The sequence below is a fragment of the Pinus tabuliformis genome, chromosome Q (assembly GCF_031772625.1).
Source record: "Pinus tabuliformis cultivar Carrire ecotype Pingquan chromosome Q, CPIR1, whole genome shotgun sequence".
NCBI lineage: Eukaryota > Viridiplantae > Streptophyta > Pinopsida > Pinales > Pinaceae > Pinus > Pinus tabuliformis.
Genome location: NC_142296.1, coordinates 996432640 through 996453061, shown reverse-complemented (window position 1 = coordinate 996453061; position 20422 = coordinate 996432640). Strand labels below are relative to the sequence as shown.

General features: G+C 41.2%; 1 pseudogene across 1 annotated transcript in view; it reads right to left on the bottom strand.

Moving 5' to 3' along the window:
• The window catches only part of LOC149222824 (uncharacterized), a 369394-nt pseudogene extending 349192 nt beyond the window's left edge, over positions 1-20202 (bottom strand). The window contains exons 1-3 of the transcript XR_016249667.1: positions 19974-20202; positions 14431-14604; positions 14151-14335 (exon numbers count right to left, since the gene is read on the bottom strand). The product of XR_016249667.1 is annotated as an uncharacterized LOC149222824 (transcript). The remainder of the gene's footprint in view (positions 1-14150; positions 14336-14430; positions 14605-19973) is intronic.
• Positions 20203-20422: the final 220 nt, after the last annotated feature.

Below are 20422 nucleotides of genomic sequence, written 5' to 3'. Positions count from 1 at the left end.
TGCAGGCGATCATCACAACCCCTTACAGACATCCCAAGGCCTATCGGGATGAGATTGAGCAAGCCATTCAGGAGTTGTTGGCCTTGGGGCATATCAGGACCAGTTCTAGCCCCTTCGCTTCATTAGTTGTCCTAGTGAAGAAGAAGGATGGTACATTGAGGATGTGCATTGGTTATCATGCCCTCAACAAGAAGACCTTGAAGAACCAGTACCCCATTCCCTGGATTGACAAGTTGATGGACAAGCTTAGAGGGGCCAAGTACATCTCTAAGATAGACCTGCATTCGGGGTACCACCAGATTAGGGTACGTGAGCAGGACATTCCCAAGATAGTTTTTTGTTGCCACTATGGACATTTTGAGTTTTTGGTGATGCCCTTTGGGCTAACCAATGCACCAACCACATTCCAATCCTGCATGAACCATGTATTTCATGGGCAATTGAGGCATTATGTCCTTGTTTTCTTTGATGACATATTGATCTATAGCAGGACATGGGAGGAGCACTTGCAGCATCTAGAGGAGGTGCTCAAGATCTTGGAGGGACAGCAGTTCTACGCGAAGCTGTCCAAGTGCGAGTTTGGGCTCACAGAGATGCTCTACTTGGGGCACATCATTGGAGAAGATGGGGTGAGGGTGCACCAGGAGAAGATCAGGGCCATTTTGGACTGGCCTACACCCAAGAGTGTGACAGAGCTACGGGGATTTTGGGCATTTGCACCTACTACAGGAAGTTTGTGAAGGGGTTTTCACAGTTGGCAGCACCCCTCACTGATTTGACCAAGAAAGGTGCATTCGAGTGGACAAACGAGGCGCAGGAGGCCTTTAAGCGCCTCAAGCAGGTGATGAGCAGTTGTCCAGTGTTGGCACTTCCAAATTTCACACAACCCTTCGTGCTTGAGTGTGATGCATCAAGGGAGGACATAGGAGTGGTCTTGATGCAAGGGGGACACCCGATTGCTTTTGAGAGTCAGAAGCTACTTCCCCACGAACAAATATACTCCATTTACGACAAAGAGACGTTGGCCATCATGCATGCGTTTGCCAAGTTTAGACAGTGCCTGGTGGGCAACAGGTTCCAAGTGAAGACAGATCACAATAGCCTCAGATTTTTTTCTAGAGCAGAAACAGTTGCAAGAGAGACACCAAAAGTGGGTAAGCAAGATCCAGGCATACGATTTTGACATTGAGTATGTCAAGGGTCGGAAAAATGTGGTGGCAAATGCATTGTCTAGGAGGTCGGCCACTATTTCACTTATGAGTCTTGCACCAGATTGGAGGGCACAGTTGCTAGTGGAGTATTCCAAGGACTGCCATGCATGTGAGGTTCTTGATGGTACAGGCTACAGCTATGGATGACCGGTACAAGTTGACGAACAAGGTAATCTACTATAAGGACCGGATTTATTTGGTGCCCAACTCTCAATTAAGGGAGAAGATTATGCAAGCCACCCATGATTCACCATTGGCAGGACACCAGGGGTTCACCAAGACATACAGGGCTATCAGGGAGCATTTTTCGTGGAAGGGCCTCAAGGACGATGTTTTGAGGTACATCGAGGAGTGCGACACATGCCAAAGGAACAAGGGTGAGCAGACACGCCTGTTGGGGTATTGCAGCCTCTTCCTGTCCCAGGAAATGGGAGACTACTTCGATGGTTTTCATCACGGGGTTGCCTGCAGTGCAGGGCAAGGACTGCATCTATGTGGTGGTCGACAGATTGACCAAGTTTGCCCACTTCTTTTGCCATTTCAACTCGGTCTTCAGCTTCACAGGTAGCTGAACTTTTTTTCAAGGAGGTGTTTCGACTTCATGGCCTTCCCAAGACCATTGTTAGTGACCGGGACAGCAGTTTTATGGGAGGGTTTTAGCAAGAGTTATTCCGACTGGTGAGTACTAAAGCTTACTCTGAGCACTAGCTACCACACCCAGATCGATGGGCAGAGCAAGATTGTGAACAAATCACTAGAGGGTTATTTACACAATTATGTGACGAGCTAGCAACATGCATGGATATGGTGGTTGCATTTGGGCAAGTACTACTACAACACAACGTACCACATGTCCATAGGTATGTCTCCATTCTGAGCCTTGTACGGTTATGATGCATTGACTTTTGCTGACATGATTTTTGAAGACAGCAGGGCCCCTAGGGCCAAGGATTGGATACAGGAGAGTCAGGATATCCTCCGGCCTCTGAAGGACAACTTACAGACTGCACAAAACCAGCAGAAGTTGTACGCGGACAAGGGAAAAGTAGAGGCAATTTGAGGTTGGAAATTTGGTTTTCCTAAGACTTCAGTCATACAAGCAGTCCACACTCAAGAAAAAGGGGGTCGAGAAGCTTAAGCCCCATTTTTATGGGCCATACCGGGTCACCAAGTGGGTTGGGGAGGTTGGAGTTGCCTCCAGGATGTCGGGTCCATAATATATTCCATGTGTCTTGCCTGAAAAAGGCACTGGGACAATAGGTGATAACATTTATGGAGTTATCATCCTTGGATGATGAGGGGCATTTGATATTGGAGCCAGAGGCTATTTTGGACACCAGAGAGAGGCAGTTGCAGAACAAGGTCATCAAAGAATTTTTGGTCAGATGGAGGAATTTGCCTGATGAGGATGCCACTTGGGAGGGTGAGCAGGTACTTCAACACCCATCTTTGCAGTTGCTTGGGGACAAGCAACATTTAGGCAGGGAGGATTGTGATATTCCCACTTAGCAACTATTGCTAAGTGAGAATATAATTTTTGCCCAATTTTTGACATTTTTGGTTTCCAACTTAGGAGAAGTGGGTTGGAGGACCCCACTTCCAATTTTTTATTAAGGAATGCACATGCACAAGGGAAAGATAGGCAAATCGAGCCCCTAGTGGAATGTGGGGGCCACCCAAGAGAAAAATACACACCACTAAGCAACTCAAGCTTCTTGGGGAAGAAAGGCACATGATGATGGGTCCCACATGAGGAAGAGGCAGCCAAGGATAAATAGAGGAGGCTCACATCAGTTTGTACCTTTTGACACTTTGACAATTACTTGCACCTAACACGCTTGAGCTGTTGAGCCAAGTCTGCACCCGAGATTCTCAAGCGAGTTTCTCACCCCTTGCTTCGGTGGACTTTGAGTGCCAGCCCAAGGAGGGAAGTCGTAACCATTGCGAGCTAGTTCAGCATTTTCACAGGAATTCGTGGGGCTTCCTTGTTGCTTTCTGGGCGTAGGAGAGAGTACGAATTACCTTGGAGGGGTCAGCAAAGAGCAGCAAACTTGTGGAGGATTCTAGGGGGAGTATTGCATCATCTATTGTTGGAGATTTTGGGGAAGATCAGATATATTTTGGGAGAGCCCTTGTTGTAGCAGCGTGGCCCTTTCTGTGACTGCGTGGGTCGTGCAGGAGGAGTTTCCTAGGTGGACGTGGGAGTTAGGAAGGTGGCTTTGGGAGTTGATTTGAGCTGGGGAATTTAGGGAGTTATCCGAAGGAGTGGAGCCCCAGCATTTTGCATCATTTTGGAGTGTTGGAGCAGTGATTTTCCTTGAGGGGTGTAATTTCCAGCCACTTATTGAGCACATGGTAATTGGGGGTAAATTTCGAGGGTCGGAACTAGGCCAAACCCTTTCTGGGTTTTGGTGGGTTATTTGAGAGGAGTCTGGGGTTAATTTCCCAGAATTTTCTGAGCACCAAAAGGACGTCATATAGTAGATCCTTTGTAGTAGACAGTGCAATTTCTCCAGGGCAGTGTAGGGCATAGCTTGTAACGACTTATCTATAAATATAGAGAACGCAAGAATAATAGCAGGCATACGATGCATGCATATGATAGCTACATATGCATGTGTCGCATACACCGCACTAGTATTTATATACTAAATTAACTATAAGTACTAAATACCATGACACTTCTTTGAATGGAAGTTCTACTCATCCATCAACACCCATATTGCTTAATGTATGGGTAAATACTATAAGAGGGCTATATAAATTATATATTTCAGATTATTAATAAAAATAATTAAAAATAATTAATAAAATATATAAAATAATTAATAATGTATATAAGAAATTAATTAATAGGGGTACTTAGTATCATGTTATAATCTTTATATTAAAAAGAGTACTTTAATCAAACATAAAGAAATGTAATTTATTAAATCATAAAATATATATACGTGACCTTAAAAAGAAATATGGGAGATGATACGTGACATGGAAGGGTGTCACCAGCAGACTAAGCGGTGGGCTGCTGGTGGAAGAGCGACCACCGCCAAGAAACCGGATAAAACCACAAAACAGAAATTTAGATGGGGATCGGAGGAAGAGGAAGGTAAAAACAGGAAGGGAAGAAATTCTGAAGGAGGAACTTCATCAACGGAAATTATCCACAGGAAGAGCCTGAATTGTTCTAAGGTTCTCGGCACGGGGGAACAGTCTGCTTCATCTCAGAAGCTTACTGGACTGAGTAGCCAGGTTCTGCTCAGTTTGGCTAGGTGTATTCGGTCTTTTGGTAACCGAAGCAGGGAGCTAGAGGCATCATCAACCGCAAGGGCACAGGTAGGTACCCTCAACAGTGCTGTCAGTTAATCTGTTAGTTAATTTTGTAAGATTTAGAAAAAATAATTACAGGTTCAGGATAAAATCTCCTTCACTGTTTTACTTCTGTTTACGGTCCTGTCATAGCTAAAGCTACACATTCCAGCATCTGGGCATTGCATTTTTCCACTTGGGGCTTGTCTAGCTTGCCTTTTTGGCAAGCCCAGGTGCACTCACACCAAACCCCCATTGTACTACAGTTTTATTTAATAAAATGGCTCAGTTGAGTGTTATTTTTGATGGAATTCTGGGTGTTCACTTATAAGTTTGAAATTTTGTGTGTGCATGTTATTATTTGCTTTGTTTATCACTGTATTTCCTAAGTAGGAATATTACAAGATCTAAATTGGGTTTTGGGCTATCTATCTCTCACATGTGCGAAGTTTCTGGGCAAATTGCAGGGCCAAAATTCTGTCTCTACTGCAAGTCCGATAGCTTGAAGTTGGGGGCCGAAATCCTGAAGCTAGGGGCCGAGATTCTGGGCTGAGGTTCTTGCAGTGAAGCTAGTACTTGGAGACTTTGAGAAGGACATTGTACAAAATGGATGGGTTGACTTGGTGGTTGGAGGAGGTCTTTGTCTAGGTCTAAGAAGTCTAGAAGTGTCTCATCTTGATTTGAATCTACTGAAGGAAGAGTTCTTGACTGGGTTTTCCCCTTATAGGGGTTTTTCCCTGGTTGAGTGCCTACATCTTGTGTCTCTTGTTCTTGTGATCTTCATATACATATAATTGGTAATTGCTTGATGAAAGATAAACAAATTAATATGTAAAAGAATCCAGCATAATTCACAAGTGATTATCAAGGAAGAGGAATCAAACCCTAATTCACATAAGCATTGATTTCTCAACATGGTATCAGAGCTAAGGTTGAAGAAAATTGGAGATCACTTTGTTGGCTTGGAAGAAAAGGTTACTCCCTCTATGACAAGTTACTTGAAGATGGGATTCAATATCACAAGAATTGCAAGAAATTGGATCGAAAGGATCATCTACAACCTATATAGGAAAGTCAAGATTCTTGGTTGCACTTATAGGTACTCTTGATGATGACAATGCATGGATCATTGATAGTGGAGCATCAAGACATATGACGGGAGAAAGTGGACAACTTCATACTCTATCGAAGGAACCATCATCTCATGTAGTGGAGCTAGGAGACAACAATAGTTATGCAGTCAAGGGCCTTGGATCTACATCATTGAAGCTAGAAAGTAAAGTTTTGGTTTGGGCAAAGGATTCAAACATTGATAAGGCAAAAGTCATTGGAGCTAAGTTGCACGAAACGGGGAAACAGAAACGAGTTTCCGAAACGGGAAGCGATACGAAACGCGACCTCCCCAAATTTTGGAAACGGGGAAACACGAATATATATATATATATATATATATATTAAAAATATTTAAAAATTATTAATATATATATGTGCAATCATAAAGCATTAATGATACATTTACATTATATGATTATAATTTATTACATTTAAACATTAAGATTAAATTTACATCACATTTACTCATGAGTCATGAATAATCACATAATGAAAATAAAAATATAGGAACTGGAAAATCCAAAATCAGCCTTTATTTATATTAGTATATGAGGCTGCAAGTACAATAAAGACTATAAGGCTGCAAGAATTATAGAGACAAGTCACAAAAGACTAATCCTGCTGAAATCTCTTTCTCCTGCTGCTGAAATCTCTTTCTCCTGCTGCTGAAATCTACTTTGCTCACTGCTCAAAACACCCTAGCTGAAACAACTGCCAGTCTCCAAGAGAAACGACTTGCTGAATAGTGTGATGAGAGAATGAGACAAACTGCTCTTTTATAACTTTAGAATAGGTTTCTAGAACATCCTAGAAACCCTAAAAAAAATTAAAAACAAATTTAAAAAAAAAATATATATATATATATATATATCAGTGTTGTTAAAATCGCGATTTTTTCAAAAAATCGCGATTTTATCACTATCCCGCTTAAATCGCGATTTTTATCCCAAAAAATCGTGGGCTTTTTTTTATAACAATTTTTTCCGAAAAAATCGCGATTTTTTGAAAAAATTGCGAGTTTTTCGGAAAAATCGCGATTTTTATTGAAAAAAGCGCCGAGGCGCGGGGCAGCGGGCTTTAAGTTATGAAAATCGATTTTTTATTAGTCATTTCTGACTTTCGCCGCGCGGAGGAGGAGGAGACGCCTTGTGGAGGAGAGCTGAAGGGTTTGGGAGCGAATCCAAGTGGTTTTAGGAGAAATCCAAGACAAGATCACCAATTTGTCCATAAAAACGGTATGTAGATTAAATTTTTTTTGTTTTCCTTGTTATAAACTTTGTTTTTCATTGTTTTTGGTTGAGAAATTTCATATGGGCACCATTTGTTTTCAATGTTTATTGTTTTTAAAGATTTTTTTGTAATTTTTCATTGATTTGGGATGGGTAACTTGGTATGACTATGGAAACCAATTTTTTATTTTTTTTTCATTTTTTTTAAACATTGTTTATGTTTTTTGATTTTCATTGTTTTTTGGCATTTGCCATTTGGTTGGGTAACTTGGGATTTTGTAAATTTGTAACTTGTAATTTTGTAAATGCTAAATTGTAATTTGTAATCCTAAATTCCTATTTCCTAATCCTTATTTTTCCATAGGTTTGCAAATTCAAAATTCAAAAACAAACATGCCAAGGAAATTGGATCCTTTCTGGGAATATGGTGAACCTAAAGCTCCGAATGATAGACAAAACTTGAATTGCAAGTTGTGTGGAAAGGAGATATTCGGAGGGGTGTACAGGTTGAAGTTCCACCTTGCACAAATCCCTGGACGTGATGTGGGGCCCTGTATAAATACAAATCCTGAAATTATCCAAAGAGCCATGAGAGCATTGGGAGAATTAGAGCACACTAGAGAGGCCAAAGAAGAACTCAAAAGGCAACTAAAAAGGTCAGCTGAAGGAAGTGGGCCAAGTGGCACTGGTTCTACTGCAGCGTCAGTCAATCCGGTAGCTGCATCATCATTTTTGTTCCTCGAACCACACCTGGTTCACAACCAACTATCGGTTCAATGCTAAAAAGAACTGAAAAAGAACAAGCTGATAGGTTGATGGCAAAATTTTTCCTCTGGAGTGATATTCCTTTCAGCATTGTAAGGAATAATCCATTTTTCCAACCTACTGTTGATGCTATTGCCAGTGTTGGCCTGGGGTACAAAATCCCTTCTCTTCATGATTTCAGAGTCGGATTCTTCAAGAGGAAAAGCGTGACTGCACCCAAAGATTGGAGGATTTTAGGGCATCATGGGCACAAACAGGATGCACTGTTATGTCAGATGGTTGGACTGACCAAAAGGGGAGAACCCTTATAAACTTCTTGGTTAGTTGTCCCAAGGGGACTATGTTTATCAAATCTATTGATGCAACTCATCAAATCAAAGATGCAAGAACTTTATGTGATTTGCTGGATGTGTTTATTTTGGAGGTGGGTGCAGAAAATGTTGTCCAAGTCATAACGGACAATGCTGCAAATTATGTTGCTGCTGGTAGAATGCTTATGGACAGGCATCCTACTTTATTTTGGACACCTTGTGCTGCCCATTGTATTGATTTGATGTTAGAGGACATAGGGAAAATTCCATTTGTCAAAGATATTGTTGACTCATCAAAAAGCATCACAAAATTTATTTACAATCACACATCTGTGCTTAGCTTGATGAGAAAATGCACCAACAACAAAGAGTTGGTGCGCCCCGCCATTACACAGTTTGCGACGAGTTTCATATCTCTTCAATCCCTCTTGAATTCTATGTGGGATTTGAAGAGAATGTTTCTTTCAGAGGAGTGGTGTGCTTCGTCAATGAGCCGCAAACCAGAAGGAGAGGCCGTGTGCAGACTAGTTTCATACCAGGAAGACTTCTGGGCGGGAGTGCAGGAGGTGTGCGTTGTTACTGAACCTTTGGTAAAGGTTCTTCGGTTGGTTGATGGTGAGAAGCCCGCAATGGGCTATTTGTATGAAGCCATGGACAGGGCCAAAGAAGCCATTCGGTCCTACTATGATGATAAGGGAGATGATGGGTTTCAGAGACAACTCCTTCTATGGGAAGTGATTGATGAGCGATGGAACAACACACTCCATCGTCCCATTCATGCTGCTGGGCTTTTCCTGAACCCTGCATTTTCTTATGCATGTGGGTTTGATTTTGATGCTGAGGTCGTGGAAGGATTATTAACCTGTGTCCAGAAGATGGTGAGATCTCCAGAACAACGTATAGAGATCTCTAGACAAATTGAGACATATAAGATGTCAGGTGCCACATTTGGCTTTGAGATGGCTGTCACTGATAGGACGATTAAAATGCCAGGTATTTTTTAGTTTGTACTTTGTAACTTTGTTTCAAATTTCATTGTCTCTTCAAATTCCATTTTTTTCTTATGTTTATTTAAAATTTTATTTGTAATTTTGTTGTAAACGCATGGTGGAAGATGTATGGTGGCAGAGTACCCCTTTTGCAAAAGCTTGCCGTACGCATCCTCAGCCAAACATGCAGCTCCTCAGGATGTGAGCGCAATTGGAGTGTATTTGAAAAAATACACAACAAGAAGCGCAATAGGTTAACACTTAAACATTTAAAATATTGCAAATTTCCAAATAAATTTTTGAATTCATTAAAGTTTTAAACAATATTTTTTTTATAATATTAATTATTAATTATTATTTCATGAACTTTGTACAGGTTGGAGTCCCATAGACTTAATGACATGGTCTATGTCTACTACAATCTTCGATTGTGGGTGAGACAACTAGAGAGGACACCTGATACGGAAGCCATCTCATTGGATGGGATTGACACCACTGCTGAATGGAGGGTTGAGACCGAGAGGCCTCTCATGGATCCCACTGATGATTGGTTAGTGCAGGATGAGGGGGAGGAGGAGGGGGAGGAGGAGGAGCAGGAGGAGCAGGAGCAGGAGCAGGAGGAGGAGGAGGAGCAGGTGGAGGAGGAGGTGACACCGCCTACCCGGGCTACCACTACCACCAGTAGAGGACGTGGTCTCCGTCTACCTCAGCCTCCTGTAGCTGCTACTACTAGTTCTTCAGCTTCTAGAGCACGTCAGACTCCACTGCCATTTCCACCAGCACAGGCACCAACTTCTACATCTAGAGGGAAAGAGAAAGTTGTGCCATTTTCTCGCAAGAGGGGCAGAGGAAATCAATAGGATTAGACTTTCATTTTATTGTATATGACATTATGACATGATGAGATACATTATCATATTTTTTGTTGATATTTTGAGGCTGAGTTGGGACTCAGGACTTACTATTCAGGACATGATTCAATGTTATGTGTGATTTTAGCGCTAGAAATGATATTAAACATCTTATATATTAGTTTTTTTATCATATTTATGTGTCAATGTATTTATTTTATGTTGTAGATGGTTTAGATATTAAAAAAATTGAAAAAAAATGAATATTTTTGTGCCAAACGCTTTTTTCCCGCTTTTTTCCCGCTTTTGCCGATTTTTTCCGCTTTATTCCCGGCGCCGATTTAATCCCGATCGCGCTTTTAACAACATTGATATATATATATATATATATATATATATATATATATATATACAACTGTAATTTTGGGGAAACGTGGCCCGTACGGCCTGGAAACGTGTTTCCGGCCGTACGGCCACGTTTCTGTTTCGGGAAACGTACGTTTCTGTTTCGGGAAACGTGGCCGTACGGCCGGAAACGCGTTTCGTTTCGTTTCCCCTGGGGAAACGACCCCTAGGGCCACGTTTCCTGCAACTTAGCATTGGAGTTTATGAAGGAAGGTTATATAGAGTTATAACACCATCTCCTCAAGCCCTAGTTCACATGGAGATCAATCCTATCGAATTATGGCATATAAGATATGGGCATATTCATTACAAGATAATACCCTCTCTTAGTCAAATGGTAAATGACATCCCCAAAATCAAGGAAGATCGTGAAGGAGTATGTAAGGGGATATGCTTTGGGAAAGAATACAAGGAAACCTTTTACAAGTAGTGACACAAGGTCTAAAGAAATACTAGATCTCATTCATTCCGATGTGTGTGGGCCAATGTCTAACAAATCTCTTGGAGGCCATCTTTATTATGTGACCTTTGTTGATGATCATTCTAGAAAGACATGGCTCTACGTTCTCAAGACAAAGGACGACGTATTTGAAAAAGTTTAATGAGTTTAGATCTAAAGTGGAGACCTTAACCGAAAGAAAGATAAAGACTTTGAGATCTGACAATGGTTGGGAATACACTTCAAAAGAACTAATTGCATATTGTAAAGAAGTTAGCATTAAGAGAGAGCTCATTGTTCCCTACAATCCTGAGCAGAATGGAGTTGCAGAAAGGAAAAATAGAACAATTGAAGAAAGTATTCAAACTATGATATTTGATCAAGATCTACCAAAGTTTCTGTGGAGAGAAGCAGCAATATATCTAAAAATAGAAATTCTCACAGAATCCTTGATAATGTGACACCAAAAGAAGCATTCACAAGGAAAAAGCCATGTGTGGACCATCTCTGATATTTGGGTGTCCCGCATACATCCGTGTTCCAAAAGACAAGCGAAATAAATTAGATGCTACAAGCATAAAAGGAATCTTTGTTGGCTACAGTCTTTCTTCAAAAGCGTATCGAATATACATCAAGAAAGGAAGACAAATTGAAGTTAGCAGGGATGTTATATTTGATGAAATTCATGTCTACAAAATATCCAAGGATATTCCAATCAATTCCAATGACGAAGATATACCACTATTTGAAGAAGAAGAGCATCACGATAAGACAACTACAAACCAAGAAGAAGAAGAAGAAGGACCAAGTGAGCCTATTCAAACCTGATATAAATTTGCAGACCTTTGAATATAAGGTTACAACAGTCATAAATTGCATTAGAGGCACTACAAGTAACTAAGGAACAAATCTAATTCATGAGCATTCGTTGTCGAAGTGATTTGGCTTGGAATTTAGTCAAAGGTTCATTAGTGTCTTGTCATTTTTTGCATCAGCATTTTGCATTCATCTTTTGGCATCTTTGCAATTTGCATTCAAGTGCTCTTCATTGATTTGGCATTCTTGCTTCAAAAACATAATTCGCATATGTGTTGTTGCTCCCTTTTAAGTGCTCTAACAGGCTAATTGAATTGGCAATTATTGGCTAAATTGTTGTAAGAAATAACATTGTGGATGAATGTGACATTGGTTCTAAGGAACATCTTTACTTGTCATTGCTATCACATTAAGTGGATAATTGAAATTGATTATATTGTTTCTTGTGGTCATATGGAATAAGCATTTCTTGTGGATATCCCTTTGTGACAAGTGTAACTAATATTGTGTATTGCAAGTTTATATTATTGTCAATCAAGTCACTCTCAAAAGCACTTAATTGATAATCATAATCGTGATAAGAGTAATCTTGAAAATTGCTAATTTCGTTTAAGCTTTCTCTCTTTTGTATCTAATTCACATATTGGCATTCTATTGATAATTGGCACTCTAGAATTGTTGAAAGAAGCATTGAACTTGTTTATTTCATGAGCAATTGTCTATTGGTACTCTTGGCGCCTTTTATCTTGCTTCATTGAGAACTTTTATTTTAGTGAAGATTGCCATTACACATTGATTAAGTACTTCATTGTTCTAAATTGAATATCATTGTAATTTGTCTTTAAGTGCTTAAGACATTTAACAATCTCACTAAAAGTAATCTCTCATCTTGCATTTGCACCCTAAGATTAGCCTTGCATTAATTAATTTACCTCCAAGCATAAGCTTGGTTGAAAAACTTTTAGGGCCACCTTTAGTGGTTAACACAGTGGCCTTGCAGTAGTCAGAGCCATAGTCTCTGCAGCGCTGGGGCATCGGTTAGTTAGATTTCCAGGGGAGGTATCATTAATATAGCCATTGCTATCTTTCCCTGGGCTTCTCTCCACAACCTACTCTAGAGACTAGTTTCAAAATAGCTAAGGGAAAGGATTCACCTAGTTAGGCATCTAATCTAAAATAAACCAAGATATTGCATTTCACTTAAGTTTTTCAGGTGTTGCATTTCATATAGGATAGTGAAGCATCCTAAGGCAGCAATTGTTCATCCGGTGGCTTGGTAGATAATTCACATAAAGAAAGTATTTGACTCCATTTAAGGCACTGGTGTTTCAAGATAATCTAATCTAATCATTAAACTTGCTAAATTAACCAAGTTGCTAGGCCATTCAGTTGTGTCTTCTGGACTTGCCGATTGTCGACGGGTCTTGAATCTTCACATTTCATAGGGACTACCCCCCATAGCCTATTGTAGGGAGACAGCTAGAACGGAGAGGGTGGTGATCAGAGTGATAGCCCCCGCCCTGATCGTTGTCACATATGGCTTGTACAATTTGAGCGACAACAGACACATTGAATATCATAACCTTAATCTTATTTATAGGGTTTCGCTTGTTTGCAATGGAATTCAAACAAGTGGCTTAGAGTGAAGCCGCGTGCCTTTGCTACATAGTCTAGGCCTACATAGCTCTTGGACATGGTCAAATAGTACTATTGCTTGGTCCATTGGTGGTTTTCACTTCCATGCGGGGTTTTCTATTCTACCCACGCATTTCGGTTAAGGATTTAACTGGTCAAGTTGTACTTCTTTTGGATGTTGGTGGCATACACTCTAGACCATCTATGAATTGCATTATGAAGTCAGTTGTTGAAGGCATCAATTCAGACTAGAATTGGCTATGCATCTCTGTATGGAGACCTTTGCCTTGTCCAAGCACAGTTTATGCTTCATTGTTTCTGGTGGTAGGAATAGTGGCTAGGGTTTCTATCCTCTATGTCCTTTACGGTATTACCCCATCGATTTGTCAACATTGTTTGGGTGCTAGAAATCACTAACAGACTAGTTCTTGTGCTCTTGCAGCTAGTTAATAGGTCACAAGGTCCTAGAGATGTGCACTCTGACTTGGCTTTAGCTCGTGAAGAAGCACTGGTCTGCCACCCTATCCTTGTGAGTTGGCTACTTTATGGCTGCCTATCATGGGTGCCAGAAAGTTACTGTGTTATATTTTTAATTTCTTGTGCTTTGGGTGTGTCTGTATCCCTGCACACCTTTGCAGCCACTTGTGGGAGAGAGATTTCTCGTTTTTTTGCTCTGGGCATGTGCTACCCTCTTGCATGTTGCCTGAGATGTTGTGCAGGGATGGTTTGGGGTTGGTTTCTCTGCAAGGCCATGCATGATGACTCGTACTTGTAAAGGGATGAATTTTGGTTTGTGCCTATGTGGCTTCAGATCTATCCCTTGATGTGCATTGTGGTAGCAACATATCTGCTGCTCTTTTTGGGGGGTAACATGCACCCTGTACTATAATCGTTTTATTTTAATAGAATTAAACAAGCATGTTGACAAAAAAATGTTCATGGCACCTAATGCTAAAATGGACATTAACTCTAACATGGCCATTTTACCATGCCATTTTATCGTATCATCCATGTAATTTTTGTCATGCTGAGAGCATGTTCTTACAACTACAGAAAAAATGGCCATTTATATAAACTTACTGCCAAGCGAGTACAGTCAATGACAGCCATTAGATTTATGTCAATAGTACGCCTCCATGGACCACTTCCATCACTACTCTTATCCTTAACAAAAGGTATCTCTTCAGCTATACCAGCATTGTTAATGCAAATGTCTAGTCTTCCAAATGTGTCCAAATGCTTCACAAAAGCAGATGCAAGATCCCCTGCACATGATTACCAAGGTATCAAAAAAAATTCAGGGTATCACTTTCTGAAGACAGAATATATAAACAGAAAAAGTTGGTAATAAACCCCATACCTGGATTAGCAACATCACATCTAATAAATGCTGCTGTGGGCTTTTCCAGATCTCGATAGAACTTGGCATGCTCTTCTTCCAGAACACCAACAACTTCTTTACCAGATGTTTCTGAATAATCAAGAATTGTCATACGAACACCTTTCTTTGCCAAAGCAAGAGAAAGAGCTCGTCCTGCAAAGGATAAAACATTTTTAAAATTTACCGTTGCAATGGTAATCTCCTGGATTCCATCATGTAAACTATAGTTAATGTGCAATTGGTTTTTAAAACAAATTTGTCAGGCTAAAGAGGGAGGAAGTTGGGGAGGGAGGGCATAGTAAATGGAATTACAAGAAAGAAACCACAAACCCAATAGGAAATCCTTACAAAACCTAATGAGTTTAAACATTGAAATAAGAATGACATTATCTGCATGCTTGTTTGTCATAAAACTGCCTTCTAAAGCATTTTGACTTATATTTCCAGTAAAAATATTTGCAAACATCTTCCTGTCTAGGTAAACTGACTGCAGCATACATCCCGTAAGTTCAGTTCCATTGTAATTATATGAACTCCTTTCAAAATGCAAAATTGAAATTTATAAGTTTGGACAGAACTCTATCATAAAAGAAGCATCTCGAGAATATATACTGCCATGCTATTACAACCAAACCTTTTAGTAAAAGGCAAACCTCTACGATGTTAAATTCACATGTGAAAGCGACACCATGGATGACCACAGATACACTCGTACATGGGCGACAAAGGAATTATCTGGCCCAGATGCAAAACCATCCAAAGAGCTATCCAGCCCCAGATTGACACTAGACTTCTGCTAACCTGCAGAGAAAGGAAACTTAAGGGGATTCACCGGGACTTTCTAGAGTACCCATACTGCTCTGAAACACTATGTCCCTGAAGCAGGGCCAAATCGTGAATTCAACCATTCAGGATACCATGCAATGTCTAAGAGTCCAAAGGCACTAACAGAGTTTTATTCACCTTAAAGTCAAAGTAAAGGAAAGAGCTGACCTTAAAGCCAAAACTACACCAGTACAAACATTCCAGTCTGACTGTCTATAGTGATTTAAACAATTCCCTCAGTGGAAATAGGCATTCCCAATCCCTATCAGGGAGGCATGCCTACTGCATGCTTATACAAGAACAAGACAGACCCAATTGAACAGTGAATCATATAACATACAGCAACATGTGTAAGTAAGCATAATCTTTCACTATCATCTCAACAGTTCACAGAATAAGCATTCTCGGGATTAAACAAACCTTCTGTCATGTCCCTTCACACAAACATTAGTCACAGGGTGCAGCTACACAATTTTGACTTAGGAGGAGGACCCCACACTTAGACTTAGGAACTATGGGGTAAATTCGACTTTATTTAGCAGCTAGTGGAATGTGTGGGCCACCCACATGGGGAATTCGAACTTGGCCATTCGATATGCTTGGAGGGAAATCGAATGGGTGGATGGAGGGGCCCACATGAGGCCAAGGAGGCCCAAGGGAATATAAGGAGGGATCAGCTCTCATTTTGGACTATCTTCTACATTTGCAAACAAACGCTCACTTGTACGCTTTGTTGTTTAGCAAGTCTATCGATTGTTTAGCCATGAATCTCTCACCCGGGAGATTCAACCTCTACTGCGAGGGACCATCCGTGCCCGCCCTAGGGAGGCTGTTCTACAAGAGTTTCAGGGAGTCAGGGACAACAACACACTTCAATCATCAGCGCAGAGAGGGAATTGCGTATTCCTGGGCAGCCAGAAAACACACAGGAGGAGTTGGAGGCCAGCAAGGGGATTCATTGCTTGTTGGGAGATTTGGGAACTGAGGAGGCAGCATAGTGTAGGCATTTTCGTTGGAGTTTGCAGCTAGCTGGACCAGCACATTAGTCAGTCGTATTTCTGAGCAGAGAGACAGCGCAAGGGCCATCTAGTAGCGATTCGTGGGGACTTGGGGAGCAGCTGATCGTGGCCAAGAGCCATCCGGGGAGCTAAGAGTTGGATAGCATAGGTAAATCTAGAATTTTGGAGGAGTTTGCAGAGGGATTTGCAGGCAGTTTCCTGCAAGCCGAAATTGGCAGCCATAGCGGGGGAGAGGCTCCAAGGGGGTCGAAAATCTAAAGTCAAAACCAGCTAAATTCCCTTCTGGGTTTTTCTGGGTTTTGTCCAAGGAGTCCGGGGTTAAAATCACACAATTTTCTGAGCGGTTTTGAGCACTTTCCAGCTAGTCGAAGTTCAGCAGTGCAGCAGTTTACTGGGGCAGCGCAGTGCAGAGTGGTGCAGAAGCTGGACAGCCTTCAGCTCAGCCATTTTCCCACCTAGGGTTGGTCTTGCTTGTTCATTGGGACAAGCCCAGGTGCACCATTCTAATATATATTGTATCTAGCATGCAGATTTTTAATAATATGGCTCAACGATTCCTTGCTTGCAACATTTCCATGGATGTTTAATGTGTGTTTCATTTTTATATTCTGCTGCACAGTTTATTTGCTTAATATCACTTGCATTCCTACTTTGGAGCATTACAGTGGTATCAGAGCCTAGTTCTTGGCTCAGCTGTGGGGATTGCCTCCTATTTGACAAGGGGACCACCAGAACTTCACCTACCGTAGGCAGAGGTACAGGAGCAGAGAAAGGGAGTTAGAAATTACTCCAGACACGGAGGACAAGGGGAAAGCAGTGGCCGGAGAGGAGGAAATGAGAGAGCCCAAGAGCAGGGAGGAGATGGCTTTCGACAGCCTCCTAAGGGCCTTCAGTGACAGGGCAGAAAGACATGCTGGAGGAGATCAAGTCACAGAATAGAGAAAGGACCACACCCAGAGGGTTTCTATGTGGGGGAACTTCTGGGGCCTCTTAGCCATTCGATCACCCCTCGCCAGTAGCGCAGCGCCCTTCTTTCAGTGTGCCGACTCGGGCTACACTACCTTCTTTCGTGCCAGTGGCACAAATCGAGCCTGCAAGGGAGGAAGACCCTCCTCAGATGGGGAATTACTTCCGAGAGTGGTAGTCTATGGATGAAGACTTCAAAGAAGCCCTCTCCTTCAGAGATTACTGCAAGATCAAGCAGAGTGAGAAGAACAAGGGGTACAGAGGAGAAGGGACCCAGAACTATGAGCTATAGAGAACCATAGGGAGGATGTATTTCCCAACCTTTGATGGCATTGCCAAGTGCATGGCTAGGGCTTGGGTTGAAAATATGGACAGATACTTTCAACTCAACCGGATGACAGAGTAGGAAGCCATTAAGATGGCCACGCTGCACCTGGAGGGGGAAGCCCATGATTGGTGGTTTCATGGCTTGACCACCTTAGGGCATGCCCAGATAGTTTCTTATGAGGACTTCACCCAGAGGGTGGTGGAGCGATTTGATCAGAGGGATCCGGAGGCTTATTTCAGAGAGTTGACACAATTGCGCCAAACAGGCAACCCAGAGCAGTACTTTTCAGATTTTCTGCATGTGTCAATAATGGTCTCGGATCTATCTGAAGCAAGGAGGGTATATACCTTCATTGAGAGCTTGCTTGAACCCTTGTGTGGACTGGTGAAGTCACGCAGACCCTCCACGCTGCGGAAGCAGTCTTGTGTGCCAGAGATCTACAGGGGGCCATCACTGAATAATTACACTCATAAAATCTCAACAGTAAATTCAACGGAAACAATAAAGATCATAGAAAGACATCCATGCACAATAGAGACAAAAATTTGATCCAGGGAAACACACCCTTAGGAGAAAACCCAACAACTTTTCTTAGGAGAAATTATTCTTCAACAAGGTTTACAAATCAGGGATTTGTCTAGAAATTTGTGCCAATAATCCAAGTCAAATACCAATCAAACCTAGTCAAATTTAGCAGTTGGTCAGCACTGGTCAAAACTAGTCAAGAAGTCAAACTTCGGCCTGTGGTCAAGTTCGGTCCTACGGTCTGCATTGAAACTTGCAGTCAGCCTGTGGTCAATTTCGATCAACACCTTGCAATCAAAGCCAGTCAAACCCTTGCAGTCAAGCTCGGTCAACTTCAGTCAAATAGTTGTGGTCAAGCTTGATTAGCTTCTCACACGTGTGGCCTCAAGAATGTTGGTCAAACTTGGTGGTGAAAAGAGAAAGACTTGCTCTTACTTTTTCTTCAAATGAGACATCACATCATCTATTTATACTCGTCAAAGGAGTGTGACAACTTAAGGGACACGTCCCTTCTTTGGCTAGCCAACTTGTCTTTTTTCTAGGCCGACTTGTCTTCTTCCTGGGCCAACTTGTAGACATGCGAGAATACTTCCCGATGCTACACAAAAAATCCACACTCCCTCTTAGCAAGGAAGGCATTTTCCATAGTTGAAAATAGATTTCTCCTTAGCTGAAATTTCCCCTTCACAAGAAAAGTTCATACGTTTGCTATGTTGATGTAGTGTCTCCTCACATGAACATCTTTAGATATAGACCACTCCATCATGGAACAGGCAATGTGAATATCATGGGCCATTTACCCCTAGCCATATCAGCATGGCTCCATGGGTAAATGTACCAATCTCCCCTGGTCAAATCAACATGACCTAGCCAAATCAAGATGGCTTCTTAAGTGAATGCATCATTCTTTCGGAGTCAAATCAGCATGGCTCCAATGGAAGAATTTATGCTCTATGTTGCAATTACCCTGGGCCATTCACCCCTAGCCAAATCAAAAATGCAAATTCGACAATGAAAAATTGCAATTCCAGCGATTCTTTTGTAGTCATTCTTCTATAGCCAGACTCTAGTGATGATTGCCAGAAAAAGTCTAAATTGTGGAACATTTGGACTTCTCCCATGACCAATACAACACGAGCTGCCATTAAAATGTGGTGACTGGTTCCGCCATTAATCGTCTGAGTATGCCACCTGTACCAATATGTCACATGCAGTATTAAATTTGAGCTAAGCAGTTAATATTTGGAGGCTGTCATTTTTCTAAATGTGCCAATACACCAATCTACAGTAAAAAAATTTAACAGAAACCACCCAATTTTGTGGCAAGATGAGATTGAAACCTTTTTTTCCTTAAGGAGAAACCACCCAATTTTAGGGCAAGGTGAGATTGAAATTAAAAAAGAAAAACCACCCAATTTTTGGGCCAGGCCAGATTGAAACTCCTGGAGCATGACGCTACGAAGACTACGGGTAGAGCCCATACGGAAATGTGCTGAAACTCGAAGCTAGTCTATTTGTGGTAGACTCCCACGGGCTACACTGGACCACAGCTCAACATGCCAACCAATCTACAATGAATTATCAGCTAAAACCCAATTCAAAAGAGACTATACTATTTAACTGGCGGACTTTTGAAGCGTCCATGACAGAAGAAAGGAAAGAAAGATCGATCATAACGCTAAAGCATGATGGTGATATCCATGACAGGAACACCTTGATCCGATCCATAATAAAATGTATATTCTTGTCATGAACTAATTGTATTAGAATTCAATTCTCAGACTGCAAGCTTTCATCTATCTATATGTATGTGATTCCTAAAGACAATAAACAAATTTTTAAAACGGATATGCTCTCACCGATTCCAGCTCCTCCTCCAGTGACTAATGCGACTTTGCCCTTCAGCTCCATGTTAAACAATTAACACTTCAACTGACGGGATCAAGTAAAAGCAGGTTAGTTCAGCGCCTCTGCAGACTAACAGTCCATCGATATCTGTGGATTCTTTAGCTATCGAATTTTGGGGAATCGCAATTTTATATATAAAACGTTTCTTGTACTAACATGGTCAACAAATAGGGGTCAACAAATAGGGGACTTAGTTGTTTATATATATATGAATTCGGTGTTGTAAAGTAGATTATCTACGGGATATTTGGGGTATTTGGAATGTGGAAAGTTTATAATTTAAATTTATGATTGAGATTTGCTAGATTATGGACAATTTTGTATAGAAGAGATGATGTAATGTTATATAAACATTTTGACTAAGTTAAATTATATAATAATAATAATAAATATATATATA